The sequence below is a fragment of the Falco cherrug genome, chromosome Z, assembly GCF_023634085.1.
Source record: "Falco cherrug isolate bFalChe1 chromosome Z, bFalChe1.pri, whole genome shotgun sequence".
Taxonomy (NCBI): Eukaryota; Metazoa; Chordata; class Aves; order Falconiformes; family Falconidae; genus Falco; species Falco cherrug.
The window spans coordinates 25,857,484-25,874,169 of NC_073720.1; the positions used below are offsets into that span (position 1 = coordinate 25,857,484).

At 38.1% G+C, this 16,686-nt stretch overlaps 1 protein-coding gene across 1 annotated transcript in view; it reads left to right on the top strand.

Annotated features, from left to right (window-relative positions):
- LHFPL2 (LHFPL tetraspan subfamily member 2) overlaps nucleotides 1–16,686 on the top strand; it is a 125,623-nt gene that overhangs the window by 63,037 nt on the left and 45,900 nt on the right. The window lies entirely within an intron of this gene.

Sequence of the window (16,686 nt, forward strand, 5' to 3'; positions counted from 1 at the left end):
GAAATTGAGATGATATTATTTGGTATTTTCACATGCTGTCTGACTCTGAAGTTTGACTGCTGTTTGAGGGATGAAAGATGTGCAGGAAGTTATGCCTTTTGAGTATTTTCTTCTGAGCACCAAGTTCCTGTTCCAATGACTTTTAAGCACAGATTTTAAGAGGTGAAGAGTAGGTAGTCTCAGTGACTGCTTTTGAGAAGTAAAACCTCCTCCCCACCACCACCTTGACTTAGAAAATACTGAACTAGAAATACTTCCAGCAAAATGGTTCAACCTATACCTGTTGAAGCAGTAACATACACCATGACACATTGTATTAGATGAATGATGCCTGAATCCAGACTTCTCAGAATCACACAAGTGTATACATTAAGCAATTATAAAAATCAGATATTATTATAGAATATGTGGAAACCTAAGGTAAGTTAATAAATTACTGGGAGGTTAGTTTTTTTGTCTTTAAAGCCCCAATTTATGTTGGTGATTCTTAACTCCTCCTCTGCAAACTGTGGTGTCCTTTGTAAAAGTAAATAATTTTATTGATCACCTACACCCTTCTCATTGCTGATTCTTTGCATCCTATGTGCCAATTATGTACATGTTGTGACTCAAGAAGAATGCAGGAAGGAGCCAAGGAAGAGCTTTAAAAATTTCAAATACTTTTTAAAGGGAACTTTCGTTTAGTAAGGCATTTATAAATATATTATTTGCACTTCCCTGGCTGTGGGCATAGGCTGCCAAAGAGAGTGTTACAAATGCAGAGATAAACTCACCAACTGTTGTTTGTACTTAATAATAGTAGTAGAAATAATAATAATAATGATAATAAAAATGGTAATACTTTAAAAAAGTGACTGCATATTATTGCCAAGAGGTTGTTATTTAGAATAATGGAGTATTTCTATTTCTCTGGTTTCCATAACAGAGACAATTTATGTGAAATATTTTGTATTTATGAGATCTTGTTTGTTTTCAGTGCTGTTGGCAGAATATTTTAAGTTTTTAGCCCCCATACATGTGGTTGCATGTGCTGTTGACTGTGGTGTCCAAGAACCAAACACAATAGTGTGAGAAACTCTTTTCTTGCTTTTGCCTTCTTTTTTGCTTCAATGACTTCTGAAAATTATGTTTGTATAGTTCTAAGAGTACCGTTTTGTTAAAACTTCTAAGGAATTTATCAGTTTAGAACATTTACCTGTATGTCATTTTATATTTACTATCTCCTTTCAGTTTCTGCTTGTATTTTACCAGGAAAAGCAAATAAATAAATTTTAAGTGAATTTGTTGGTTATTTTTGGATAGTTCCTTTTTGCCTACTGTTTCTCTACCCTGGTGCTCCCATCCTCCACCCTCTGACAATTCTCAGGACTAAGCTGTGTCGTCCTTCATGGTGTCATCAATGCATAAGTGGAATGAATTGATAGTTCCTGTGCACTTTGCATCCACCTTATTCCTCCTCCTTGATAAGAATGAAATTTGTTCTTTCCTGCTTCTGAAGTGTTTGCCGGGGCATTCAGGAGTCCTCAGAAATAAGTGATATGTTTTCTGGTACTTCTATTAGTTCATTTAGTACTCTAGAATGCATGTTACAGGTCCTTGCCCACTTTGAATGTGTTCAGTTGTCTAGGATGTTTATGGTCACAGTGGATACCAGAAAGACCCAAACAACATTCAGGTTCCCATAGAAAAATCCATGTTTTGCCCTTGCCCTTAAGTGTAGTCTTAATAGGAGCCACATTAAATTTCAGGATTGTGAAGAACTGTGCAAGAAGGAATTCGAACTATATTGAACCTCACCAACCACTCTTGTCCTTGCTGAGATACCTATATGATACATATATATATGGCTTATTTTACCGATGTGCCAGTGTGACACATTTATTCATGTTCTCTGTAAGTTAAGGGTTTGACAGGGCACTAGTTTGCCACTATTTTGCAACAGATGCGTTAACTCAAAGGTACCACTCCAGTGCACGTATTGATCCCACAAAAAGCTGAAACTAGTTTCTTTACTAGTGTACAATGGACAATTCTGGTCTGTGCATCTTCACTTGTAGGATCTGATAATACCATATGCTTGATGTTCAGAAATCACTTGTCTCAAACATTCTGAAAATAAAAGCTATCCTGTCAAGCTAAGCATACCTGTTGTTTAAGGGAAATTTAAAGAAAATGTACTCAGTGTTTTTTAAAGTAACCCTAAAACTTGCTTGTGACTGCTGCTTGTTGGTGACTCAGTGTGTTCAGAAGTAGCCTTATAAACAACTCGATAATTCATGTGATGCAAGAGCGCTGATACTTGGTATTTTATGATTAGTGTGATGACTGTTGTGGTGGGATGCTCTGATAGGCAGCCCTGATTCACTGGAGAATCAGAAAATACATGCTTCTTCTTGCTTATCTTCTAAAAAGAAGATAAGGGCTAATGAAATGCAGTTAAAATGATGTTTCTTTAGAAACTAAGGAAGTATTTAAGAGTTCTGTGGAACATGGAAAAAGCTGCAGCACTGGCTTTTGCTAAACTGGAACCTTGCTCATATTATGGATTATAGTGAAATGATACCATAGGAAACTTCAACAGCAGTTGCTAGTGGACAACTGAATTGTGTACTCCATGGTAATCCATCTAGCATTGGTACATTGTAGACAAGTTTATATGGCTTTATTTAATAACAAATACAGGTATTCATTCTTTCAAGTTTGATGCTTTTTAAGAATTAAAGAGACTTCTTACTAACTTTAAACTGCTTCTTGGGTAGTGTAACAGATAATATGACCTATTTTATAGTGTCTTAGACGAGTTAAGACCCAGTAACGTGCCCCAGACCAGTTAAGAGGGGAGCTCTGTAATGCTTAGCAACAGAAGAACACCACTGGCATGTGCATTAGGAACATGAAATTAACTTAAACAATGACTTGAGCAACCATCAGCAGCTGTAGGTGGGAAGCCAGTGTAGAGGGTTAAGTGTAGTGGTGATGGTGAAATTGCACAGTTAATAAGATGAGCCCTCTGCAGATCTGATATGTTGAAAGAAATTATAACTTTCCCTTCATAATGGAATATATGAATAATATAGTTTTTCTCCAGATGTGTTGAAGAGCACAGAAAAGGCTTAGTTGTCTGAGTTTTCTTCACAGGCATTGTGTAAGTTGTCTTGGGGAAACATTTGAAAGTAGGCAAGCACTTAATTCCATAAACATCTTCACTTCAGTTGCAATAAAATAATTAATAAAATTGTAACTGGAAGTGAGAAATAAACACCTGAGATAAAATGTAAAGGGTAAAATTACCTTCTGATAAGCTTTTAAAGAAATCTTTGGTATTTTGCTTACTCTTTCCTCCTCTTTTCTCCCCAGGGTTTCAGTTTAATTGTAAGAGCATTCACGTACTCCCTGACTTGGATGTATGCTTCTGTTGTTGCAATACGAGTATGATACAGGCTTATAATTCCTTTTCTAATAAACATGAAAAATAGACTCCAAAATTATTAGGCAACAAATCACCAGTTGTTATATGTAAAACTAAAATACTGTTGATCAAGATTTGCCTGCTTCATGCAGAGTTGATAAGCTCCTTCCAGGACACCCACATCACAGCTGACGGTGATCCGCACTCTGGTGAGATACCTCAGCAAAGGTCAGATGCTGCACTAGATGTTGGTGTTGGACATCTCTGGAAGGCAGTAGGTGTTAGTCTGGTTGTGGAATGTTAGCCTGCGGACTCTGTCTCAGTCCCTGAAGATTTGGACGTTTGATCCCCTCTTTTAGCAGGTAAGTTTTACCAGCCACTTGCCACTGTGTTTGCCACAGGTTGATACATAGGTCCAGTTCTTGGACAGTGGGCTTTTGGCATCCCAGCTACTCTGGAGTCTGCCAGCTGATGTGATAAATGTGCTTCTGTGTCACATGACAAGAAATGATTTGACCAGCCAGTCTGGTTCCTCTTCAGGTAATAATACTTACTAGCTTTCCTGCATAGGGCTCCAGATAGCGCTGGAGGCAGAGGGTTGTGCTTCTGGCCTGGAAACAACTCTGAGAAAAAACCATGAAGGAAAGCAAGCAGAGTGTTTTTCTGGAGGTTTTTTCTCACTTCATGATAACTTGCAGAGAAAGGAAAGCTGCGGTTTTCTGAAGGTGTTCTAGCTGTCATCCATGTGCTGAACTTTGCCTCATGACAGTGCTTTGTGACTTCAGGAATTATGTTTTAGGTTTCATCATGATGAAGCCCTGCCGTATCTTAAGCCCAAAATAGAGAGTTTGGTAATAGTTCTGAGGTTACTGAAAGGTCCCATATTGTGTTAATCCCATATAGTTCACAGCAGAATACAAATGGGGACAAGGAGTTGGTCTTTGGGTTTTGTTTGGTTTGGGATGTATGGTTTTGTTTATATCAATACAGTCTTGCACTGTGTACATAACAGCACAGAGGCAGAGTGGATTTTTTACCTCTGGAGGCAAAAAACAGAGCAGTAGCCAGTGTTGCTGGTTTTACTTGTGTTTGTTAACAGCCAGAGTAACTAGGAAGTTACATATTTGTACTGCTTTTCCTCTATGAGCAACCTCTTTTCTGTGTCTCTGCTTTGCCTTTTTTTTCCTTCTTTTTCATATAATTTATCTTTGTTTACTTCTTTGGAGAACTTTAAGGTGATATTAAAGCACTAATCCAAAATTCCATTTAACTACTCCCATTTAATAGAAACAAAAATAGCAGTGGACATTTTTCTATACTTTACTTTTGTCCATTATCAGAGTGGGGAGAGAAAGGATGAGTTACTGAGTCAGGAGAATATTAAAGTTTGGTGCTCTTTCCTTGGGAAGACACTGGCAACCTTCAGATGCTATAAACCACATTGAACTGATAATTTGCTTATGGAGCAGCAAATACAATGGCTAATTTTATTTTTGTTATTTCTGGAACCTAGTGCAGTTCTTGACAGGAGTTGCCATGCCACAACCAGAGAGTAAATAGCAGTTGCAGCTAGAGGAAGCAGTGTGTGGCGTAGCAGATAGAGCTGCCTGTCCTTACTCTTGCATTTGATTTCTGCCTCTGTTACTAACCTGCTAAGTGATGGTAGGAAAGTTAATTAATTTTTTACTCTTTTTATCTGTTTGGATTGTAAGGCCTTTTGTGCAGATGTACCTCAGTTTATCTCACTGGGCTTTGGTGCCTGTGGAGTCCTTCAGTTGCTGTAGTATTACTGTTTCTACTTGCAGAGTTTCTCTCATGCTGTGACATTTAACTCCCAGGGACTCACTGCGTGAGGTGGAATCATGAAGATGCCTGAATATTCATTCTGCAAGAATAAGCTAGTAATAGTGTTCAGGGCATAGTTTAGCATTGCATCTGTTGCACAACTGCAGGCTGATGCCAAAAGTCGCAGTACTGCTTCAGCCTGTTCTTCCCCTCTCTCACATCAGCCCCCAGCTCCAAGGTGAGTTCGGGGTAAGCTGCTGATTCAATAAAAAACTGGAAGGAAAACTACATCAGATAACTACACTGGCCTGGCTTGTCCTGTGGCTGAGAAATTGCTAGATGTAACACAAGGGACGAAGAGGGGAAAAGCAGCTGGAAATAGGTGGGGAGAGTAGTGCTGTTTCTTTCAGCAACAGGTCATAAATACACCAGATGAGACATAGTATGAAAATCTAGGCTTATTAAGAGTTGCATTTTACAACCAGATCTTGAAGGTAGCAGAAGAATGACTTGCAATGGATGTGGACAGCCCAACTTCAGTTCTGCTGCTACATATTCTTCACTGGACATACTTTTTTCTAAAATAGCTTTATTATCGGTTTTTCTGAAGTAGCAATCATCTTTGTGATCCACAGTACAATTTCAAGGCATATTTCTGATGTCTAAATATAACTTCAATTCTATTTAATTTTAATCAAATTCCACTTAATCTTGCAAATTGAGCTGACAGAATTTGCTCTTGATGTGATAAATTCTGCAGATCCTGTATTCATAATTTCCCCTTTAAACTCTTGTCAAGAAACTTCATTCTTCCTTGAAAATGGCTTCTGTAATTTGAGTTGACTCTTTGAAGGGTGGTTTTCACCCACTGCCCTTTCTCTTGAAAAGGTGTACACTAGATTAGATTGGTTTCTTTGATCTTACTTTCTTTGTGACCCTCATGTAATAAGATCTTGTTCTGAAGGACTTGTCTTTTCTTACCTGCTTGTCCTAAGTGACCGTGAAATAAAGGTGAGTAGGATGGAGGAAAAGAGAAGTGAAATGTTAAAATTACTTTGGAAAATGTAGTGTCTAAGTTTAATTGAGGACCTTTTACACAGAGCCCACACATGCTTGTGAGGATGTGAGTATTTCCTGCCGATTGCATTCACAGGTGAGGTCACTGAGTAAATTCAGCTAAGCAAGAGGAGCAGTTCAGCAGCTCAACAAGCAAGCATGCCTCTCAGAACACTGCAGTCCCCTGGCTCTGAAGCTGTCTGTATGACTGACCTAACCAGTGATGTTGCTGAAATTTCACATCTGTTATTTCTTACTGCCCACTTTTCTGGCAACAGCCAGTCTTCATTTTTTCCATTATAGGCAGCTGCTGGAACTAAAAAGAGCTTGAGCTCATTTTCAGATGTGCTAAATAGACTATGTTTTACCTTTCTTTTCCCTGCTTCTTTCTACCACATACTACAGAACACTGACTTCAAAAATGTAGGGTCTGTTAGTTACGCGCTCTTTAGTTGTTTCTGAAGATAAGCAGGTACGTTAGCCTGTGCATGCAAATAATTTATTATAAATAGGGCCATCATGAAGTCTGGGAAAAGAGATACACTTACATAGAAGCTATCAGTGAAAGAGGAAGTCTATATACAGTGAGAAGGACTGATTGTCAGGAATCACTAATATTACTGAAACCTGCTTTCCTGCCCTGACTGGGATTAGGGCTACCTTACATAGAAAGTAGTGCAGTGCACAGAGCAGTGGTGGAGGCAAGTACTTTATGTTCAAGTAAAATTGAACTGCTTGAAAGAAATAGTTCCTTTTTCGTTTCTTGAGGCTGGCTTACCCTTTTTGTCTACATCTCACAGAGGATTCTTCTCTTACATCCTTCTGGCCCTCTCTATCTTACGCTATTGGAGCTGTTAGATTATTTTCCAAAGCTATTAAAAAGAGGGAGGTATTACAGCCTCTAAGCAAGCCTGCAGATAGCATGTTGGTGGCTGCTCAGACCCATGCGTCTAAATAATTTGTGCAATTGAGGCATAATAAAACAGTATTATTTTTTTTTTCTGTAATAATTTATGCAGATAGACCATGGAAAAAGCATTCAGTGAAAGTTTTGAACTGAGAACTGGGCTGCCTCGTCAGCAAATATTACTAGCTGAACTTTTTATGAATACTGGGGAACTGCCAAAATCCCTACCTCAGTGATTTTTAGAACAGCATGAGATCAATAGAGATGTGACTTAATCAAGGACATCTGATACATGTAGAGAGGATCCATGACACTAAGAGTCCTTTGGTCTGATCATGCCACTGCAGTTCTGCATAGGGGCAGTACTTGCCTCAGTCTGGTAATCACAGCACCCTGCAAGTAATGCAGGACTTAGGACAAAGAATAAACAACAGCAAGAGAATATTATTGACTGTCAGTGCAGTGGAATAATGGCAGGAGTGGATGTGAGGAGGTGAGGTAACAGATCAGACCCAAAGGTGAATATTGTCTTATGCTATACATACCAGATAAAATGTTTCATGATGCCCATGAAAAACGTCTTTAAAATTAGTATCTTAGTGTTTGAAATACTAGAATGGTATTCTGGTGACAAACCGTTAATATTCCTATAATGCTGTAATGGAAGAAATTGCTATACCAAATGTAGGCTGATGATTTTCTTTCATTTTGCACTTTTTAGATCACTTTTAGCAAAATAGTTTTGTTTAGTTGGTAGACGGTTGTAATTGTCCTTTACTGGGTCATGTCATGTTTAAAGCCATTTCTTAGACAATTAATACAGGGACATAAATATTTTCTTAAAGATTCTTTTGGGGGTAAAATTTAACGCCATAGAGAATGAAAGTTTGTAGTCTCTAAAGATTTGTAGATTTTACTAAAATAGGAAAAAATCCTTCCCTGCAGATAATTATTTTTTTCATGTATTGGAAAAGTTGAGGCTGGGAAGAACAAAAAGAAATTCTATACTAGGGAGGTTGAAAACATCCCTTGAAATCCAACAAGTTTTCCAGATTGCGTTGAGCATATTTCTCTCTGGAAATTGGATACCATTCATATCCTTTCCTGAAACTGTTAAACCCATTAGGAGTATGATAATAAAGTACCCTTGCACACATGTATGTGAAGATGACATTATATTTAATGCAACTAAAGCACTTTCTAGGTCTGCCGCCCTGGCATTCTCGCAAGTCCATCCTCTGATGATTGGTTATCAAGCTGCTTTTCTTTGTTACTGAATTCTTTTGGGTGATTGTTTTCCTGGAGCTGGAAGGACTCCACCTCAGAGGTACTGCTAGCATACTAATGCTTTTGAAATGTAGAGGGGATGCAGCTTCATCTACATGTGCAATATTGAAGTGAATCAAAAGAGAATTGACCAAATGCCATAACTCTTGCTTGGAAAGTCCTTATCCCATTCATTTTTACTTCCTTCAACCAGCAGTCTGTGTATACAGTTCCTTATTAAATAAAATCAGTGAACAGTTAATAGCACACTAATTTGTGCTACATTTCAGCAAATGATTTAAAAAATCCATCGCTTTTGGTTTAGGGTGTTACTCAACAGTGAGATGAGAATTAGGATTAGCAATACAAAATCATGATTCTTAACATATTTTGTGACAGTCTGAAAAACTGCTGTGTTCTAGGTCTGAATGTAGCTCGTTTGCATTCATGTCTGTCCTTTATTCTGACACTCTCACAGTGGTTTGTGTTCACTGCTGTGCCGGTAGCAGCTCACATGTCACTCCTACTAATGAACCAATGCATGTGCTGGTGGGGAAGGTATTCATGGTGAATCAAGATCTTTGTTCCATCATGGCTGTTCTATGGAAGAGTTCACTCTAGGCAGAGCAGAAATTAAATAAGTAAATAAAAGCTCAGAGGAAATAGAGTTAACTTCTAAAAGCATTGAAGGTAGCAGAGATGATCAGCCTTATTAACCTGAAATGCCACGAAATGACATTTCATGAGATGACAGTCTGGCAAGGCTATAGTTTAAAAGCTATTTCTAAACCCAAAAAAGATACAAATAGGTCCTTATTACTGTTTTCAGATGTGCCTGGACACATAGCTCAGAATTTTGTACCTGCTGATAAGCCTATTGGGAGTATGGGGTGTTTGCAGGCATTTGAGTAACCTTAAAAGAAATGTTGTTATATTGGCACACTTTTAATAATTTTACCTGTTGGAGTATCGAATAGCTCTATGTACCGTGAGCAACCTTCTAATGCTGACTGAGTTTGATTCAGAATGATTACAAAGTGTAATTGAGATGTTTGAAGTGTTCTGCAGTCATCAGAAGAAAGGAATTATGTAACTGATGAATTCTTGGCTGACATTATGGGATGTAGTAATAGGTATCTGTAATTGTGATGGTCTAAGGAAGCATCCAGAAAGTAAAAAGAAAAAAAAAAAGAAAAAAGAAAAAGGGATTTCAGATTCATAGGCTTTCTTCAATGATAGTCTGGAAAAGGGGAAAGTTTTGGCATCCATTTACAAGCACCAAAGTCTTAACTTACCTGTGAGAAACATTTATGTTTTAAAAGTTGACTTTTTGGAATTTCACAAAGGTTGGTGAAAATTAGAGGAGCAGATTAAGAAAGGGATGAATAGCAGACAAAACAGTTTAAAAAAATAAAAAAAAAAAGCCAGTGGTGTGAGAATCCTTAAAGAAGCAAAGGTTGAAAGCTATTAATTCCCTGGCTCCCATAAGTTAAATAATACTTTTTGTTCCTTCCACACCCTAAGATGGGAGCTGGGGAACTTGCAGGTGGCCAGGTCTGAGGCACGTAATCTGTTGCAAGAGCTTCTGAGGACCTTCCAAGGGTCATGGTGGTGTCACCTCAGTACAGTTGTGCCCAGTTGCTGAAGTAGCATAATACTGGGGTTGGAAGCGTAGAAGAGAGCACAGAGCAAAAATGCTTTGAAAAGTGTTTCATTAAGTCCTCCTAAAACTAGACTGTAGAAAGGACAAGAAATTAGCTGTACAAGGCATTTATCTGGCACACTGGAAGAAAACTGCAGGGCTGGCTTGTTTTCTCAGGCTGTGAGATGTTTGGGCTTAGAGATCTACAAAAGTTACGACAAAGTGTTAGTTCCTCTCCTTATGCTGGATGCTGATGATACAGAAGACATTGCAGCTCCTGCTATGCAAAGCCTTATGCGCATTGCTCAGACGTAGGAGAATTCCTTCTGGAGGTAAGAATGTTCTCTAAGTACACAAAGAGATATCTGTAAGTGTCAACATCCATAAGCAACTGTGGAGATAGGACCAGGACTGATACTGAGCTGAGTATCACTGTTCCATTTTTACTACTTCTTTTACATATTTTTTTAAGTTACTTTTAATTTAAATCCACTGAAGTATTTTGCATAAATAAAGAGCTGAGTTTGCTCAGCTGTTGCAAAACTTCCAATTTTTTGAAAATATTTTGACTCTAAACAGGGATTTTGATTTCAGTTTTTTACCTTCTTAACACAAGCCAACTAAAAATTGCGAGCTTTGGAATGTGTTGTACAAAAATTCTATTTTCACTTTGAGCTAGTGATTCACTCCATATTTGCTGTGATTGTAGCTCTACAATTCCTGCAGGATTGGAGAGGCAAAGTTCTGAACCCTTGGCCCCTCCTTATGGCCACTGTTGTGACAGAGTAGCTGATGAGTGTTTTGAGCTCGGCCCAGTTGCTGAGGCCATGAGCTTCATTTAGGGGTTGTTCTCACAGCTTAATAATTGAATTTTGGTGAGATCCATTGAGTCAGAGGCAGCCTGTTTACTCTGCTAACAGCCCAGCTGTGGATATGTAAAATCCCTTTTTCCTGTTGTGCCTTGCGACAACAGATTTAATTGTTACAGGCTCATAGGAACCAATTAGATTAACAGATGTTAAAGGGAGCCAGTTTCGGGTCTTGGTGGAAAGCAGTAATTTCAGAAGACTTGTGTGAGCACTTGGTGACACCTAGGTGATGAGTGGTCTTGAGGATGTAGGTGCCATAAAAATTGCGTTACTTTTCTCCCCTTTTTCCAGAGGCCAGGTGGGGATGTTTGTAAGAATAGCAGCCAGAGCACAATCTTTCTTACTTTAGCGAATAAAAACATACTTTAGATGCTCATCCTTGGTTTTCTGTTTCACTTAGAGCATTCAGTTCAGTGGAACCCTTAATTTCGTGCTTGCTTGAGTCTGTGTTGTGGAGAGTTTGCACTGGGCTCTTTTTGTTTTTGTGTTAAATGACAAGTTAGTTAAAATGTGGAACATCATCAACATTTGATGTGACAGATCTTTTAGTTTGTCTGCTTAATCCATTGCTGAACTAGAATTGCTTCCTGCTGAGTGCAGCCTGAGAGAAAGCTTTAATACTTTCATTGTTGGAAATAAGGGCAATAGAAGTTTTTTTTCTTTTCTTGTTCCTCTGCTGGCTTAAACTGTTCTGGTCATTGCCGGAATAGCAGTATATGCTTCAGACAGTGGTTAGGATTTACAGAGGTCTATGTGAACATTTGAAAGGCGATTTGTTTGGAGCAGTTGCTTTTCACAAACTTGGTAACGATTTTGAGGATATTCAGGAGAGCTGAACTGTAAAATTCGTAAGTATGTTTGTATTGAAAGTGCTTGTATGCTTTCCCTCTCCACTTCTGATTTAGGTAATGTTGATTCTTACATGACTACTTGGCATCTTAAGTAGTATGTGAATAGTCTTGAAAACGTGCAATAGAGTGACAGTTTTTAACAACAGAGGACTGGCCAATGTTGTTTTCTTACTGATGCTACTAATAAAATTTGTTTGAAAAAGAAAAGGAAAAAAAAGTTAGGAAATTGTTTCATCTGTGTTCTGGCACTTTTTTGACTTGTACCAGCTTATTTGTGGATGGAATGCCATACCATATAATTAATAAATGTTTTTCTCTGAGTGGAAAAAGATGGCAGTTCTCTCTTTAGTGAAAGTGCACCAAGGAAGAAGAAATGTTGGAATGGAATTCATGTATGTGGATCCGACTGCACTGTCACCAAGAAATCATCATTAACAGATGAAAAGCACTTTTGTAACAATCTCTTGCATTTTGTGCATCAAAATCTGATACCCAGTCGTCTGGCATGTGACCAAGGGTGTCACCTGCATGCCTCATGTCTGGATGCATGTATGTAAAAAGGCAGATTCCTTTTCCCCTCCTCAGTGACAAAATTGTAAAACATAATTACGAGCACCACAGCTGAGGGTTTCAAATGTATGAGTCAAGGAAAACAGCAGCTATGACTCATGATGAAATCACAAGAGCTGGATATCGTCTGAACTCCCTTAGTGTCGATTGGTATTGGCTATAGTTGCACATTTCTTTACAGGAGCATGCTTGTAGATTCACCTAGAAGCATATTTTTGTGGTGTTATGCATGCTAATAAAAAGGAAATTAATAACACCGGGAACTGTGCAGGGATATTGTGACCATGGAACTTTGTTTTCTGTGCCAGGTGATAAAATTGTAAATATGTATTTAAGTAATTATACCCACCCTTCACTAAGGGACAACATAAGTTTGACTTCGTATTGGTTAAACATAAGATATTAATCAATGTGACACAGATCTTTACAGTTTGATTCATTGGAAGTGAATGTACTATAAAATACTGTGTATTTAATAAAGGGATCACTTTCCAAAATAGGTCCATAAAACTGGGCTTTCGCTAGTCATCTGATTGTTTCCATTCTTGTCCACAAGAAATGAGAGCTGGAATAGCAGACTCTTTAGATGAAGAGAAAATTAGTCCATTTCCACTTGAGTTTAATCTATAGATCAGTTCCATATTCTTAGCTGTGTGTGTGTGTGTTATTCCTAACTGGCAAAGGATGCAATGATGCAGCGTCTATTGTAAGGGTCCAGCAATTTGCAGCATGCCTAAATCAGCAAGAATTATATGAAGTTATGTCTTTTGTCAGATTTTCCAGCCAGGGTGGCCTAATCCATCCAGGTTTTTTAGGCATTTTTAAAGTGTTGGCTGTGTGCAAACTTGGAATAATCAAGCACAACTGTAGGAGTTGTTACATGATCCACCTGGGTTTAATGCTTGAAGTAAGAAACAGCTGTGGCTTTTTCAAGAGCTATTCCTATGACATGTGTGTGCATGCAGTTAAGTCTGAAGGAAGGAAGGTCTCTGGCGCTGGTACTCCTCTGTCCAGAGTCCACTGAAGGTAGGTGAAAAACTCCAGCTGGCATCAGTGAGCAGAGGCTACACCCTTAACAATGAAGTGTATGTTGAAACACACCTCATCCTAAAAGGCTCTTCTAGAACTTCACATAATTTGGCAAGTTATTTGAAAAAGCCTGCGAAAACGCTGTTACTAGAACACTTTTAAGTAGTTTTATTTCTTTCACCTCATTTTATTTGAAGCATTTTTTTTCCACCTTTGGAGTCTATAAATCACAGGGTTAGAAGAGGCCCAGAAAGAAATGTAACAAATACTAGCCTCAGATGTCTTAGAAGTCTGGGAGAAGAAGGCAGCAGAGATGGAAAGCAGCAGATAAAAACACTGGAACTTTGTCATTGCTATGATTATTTTTGGAACAAAAGCAATGTTCTTTCGAACATAAGGGTCTTTACATGGAAAAATCTGTTGATTTGTGAACTTCTCCAATTCTTCAACATTTTAATTTCTAAATAGTTTTCGGTAGTTTACAGCTTGCAACTTCATTTGGGTAAAATTTGTGACTTAAGAAGACAAAGAGCTAGTCAGACTCAAATCTATCTCTACAGGCTTCAACAGTCTGATGTTTCTGTGGAATGGTCTGGAACAAAGTCTGAGTAAAACATTTATCATTTGATTTGAAGTTATGATAACAGAATATATGTTTTTGCCATGGAAAGTTATTTAAATAGTGATGGAATGGAGTTTGTTTGCTGAAGCGTGATCAAGTGCATACTGTCATAAAGGATGTAATATTCTAATTAAATGACTGCACAAGTGTTTGTGATCTTTTATTCTGATCATCTTCTAATAAAGATCTAAATTGAGTTTTCCAGTTGCTAAAGCATTTTGCTGGCTTCTGCATGATGGCTTACAGTTGCGCAGTAAGGGATGATGGCAGCTATGCTGAGTAACATACTGCCTTTACAATTTTAACAACATAAGAGGCGTTGTCCCAGATAATTATTGTCATCTTTCTCAAATGGTAACAGTAGTACTAGGTAAACACTAGTGCTAGCTGTAGCTGGATAGAATTACCTGCTTGCTCCTTTTAAAAGGTGAATTGCATTGTGCCCCTTTGTTCCAAGAGGGAGCTCAGCTTTTGGTACAGAGTAATCCTCAGTAGGTCACTTGGCCTTTCTGAAGTACAAAAGGCTAAGGAGAGCTGTGGTTTTACAGCAGGAAAAAAGAAAAACTTGGGACTCTAAATCACAGAGACATTTTGGAAGTTGTGTGCAGCATATTGAATAGTACTGAATCAAGACCAAATTCCAGCCTTTCTTTGCTGAGTGGAAAGCCTTCCTGCAGTGGTATTCAGAGAAAAGCATTCAGTATTGCTTAATTTCTGCTTCTTTTCAGCCATAGTAGGAATATCCTTTGGAGTTTGCAGTGTTGTAGAGACTGTAAATTATGTAGGTTCTGTCAGTGCAGTGTTCTAGCACAGTGTTTTGTTTACCTGTAGCTGTCAACTTAAAATGTGGAGTTGCTTCATGCAGTTCTTTGTTGTACTGTTATAAGCTGATATGTACATGTTACAAAAAATAATTAGTACTCAGACATTAATTTTAGGTCTGAGGGACAGTATGTAATTCTTTCTCTAAAAAGAGGGTAGGTACTATTGTCACTTTAGTGAAAGTAACAACTTTTATTCTGTGGTGGTGCAGGTCTGGAGAGGGAACCCTGAATCTTTATCTGTAAGTTAAAAGAGGTTCTTACTGAAAGTGAGTGATGGGTTAGTTGTTTTTTCTCATCCCAGGATTAACAAGGAAACAGTTATTGGCAGTCTGTTGTCTCAGGTTTTAAGTCTTAATGCCATCCCACTTGTATTTTAAAAGACGACTTTTAGCTCAAAAAGGGAAGGAAAGTAGGTGCTGAAGTAGATGGGAGGCTGATGGTTCAGCTTCTGTAGCAACGGTTTGAATGTTGGTCAGTAGCAAGTACATGATGCTTCTTTGGAAAAGGATATTGGGCCAAGACTGTTTTCAAATGTGTTTTCATAGAGTCTTTTTCTAAATTGTGTGAAGTGTTCTCCAGAATACTTTGCAGTTGTTTCAACTTGCCATTTACCAGCAGACATTGCCTGGTATCAAGCTGATGAAGAATTTTTCATAAACTTCCTTAAAGCTTGAAGCTTTATAAAATCAGTATTTTTTTCATAGATGTGTGCTACAGACTTTGACAAGAATGGAATTACTGGGGCAAACGAGTCAAATTTCTTTGCTCTGAAACAACCAACAGGGAAGTAGCTGGTCCACAATTCAGCTAAAAACCCTGAGTTGTGCCCTAGTTCACTGGTGTTAGGTCAAGGTCTTGGAAGTCTTGTCTGTCTTTGAAGTGATTATTTTTAACTCCTGTGATGCTGGCACTTGGAGGAAAGCTTGAATGTTTTCTGTTTCCCATATAGACTATGGCGTTTATGTGTAGTACATGGGTGGTTTTTTGTTTTGTTTTGTCTTACATATTTTTGTGTTGGTTTTCTGTTTTGTGGTTGTTTTGTGGGGGTTTTTTAGGTTTTATTTTCAGTTTTATGAAGCAGAATTCAATAGTTTTTTGCAGGAGGGGAAAGTAGCTGTCTGCAGACAAAAATATATTGTAGGTTAATGCTAAAAATCGGTAGAAATACTTGCAAAAAAACCTTCCTGCTATGTTAGTTAGAAAACTGGGTCAACTGTGTGCTTCATTACTGTGATTTGATTTATATAGCCTAATTGCAGCTAGATTTCCAGGGCTTTAGAAATGTTCATTCCATTAGGAAAAGCAGTAGTTCTTTGTTTAAAGAAGAAGAAAAATTTCTGGTGGGAGGCAAGGAAGGCTGTAAATACTGCCTGCATGTAACCTGTTTTGTGTGTGTACATCTTCATAAAATTGTCACTGAAAAATGAGTGCTGCATGCATACTCATTGTTGCGGGTTGCTGGCTGGAAGCAGTCTGAGTCCTTGAATAAAATACAGCAGCCACTGAAGCTGGGTTCCTCAGTACAGTGTGGGGGTGGGGTGTGTGTTGGTTGGATGGTTTAAATTTTTTGTGTTAGTAAGAATAGGGTGCCTGCATTCATTCTTCAATAGAAACAGGAAGATACTTGATAAATTTGATAAAAGGACTTGGCAGCATTTCTTTTTATAATAAAACATTATTTGAAAGTTTGGATGTGTGAATTATGTATCTTAGTTTATCTTTCCTGTTCAAACAACTTCTTTGGAAAATAAAGTAGATGCATTTTGCTCAAGGGCAGTGTAGGACACAGTGGCCAGAAAAATGTTGGTCAAGTCTGTGTTGGGGTGAATTTTCATTAAATTTTAGTGTGTTTCTGT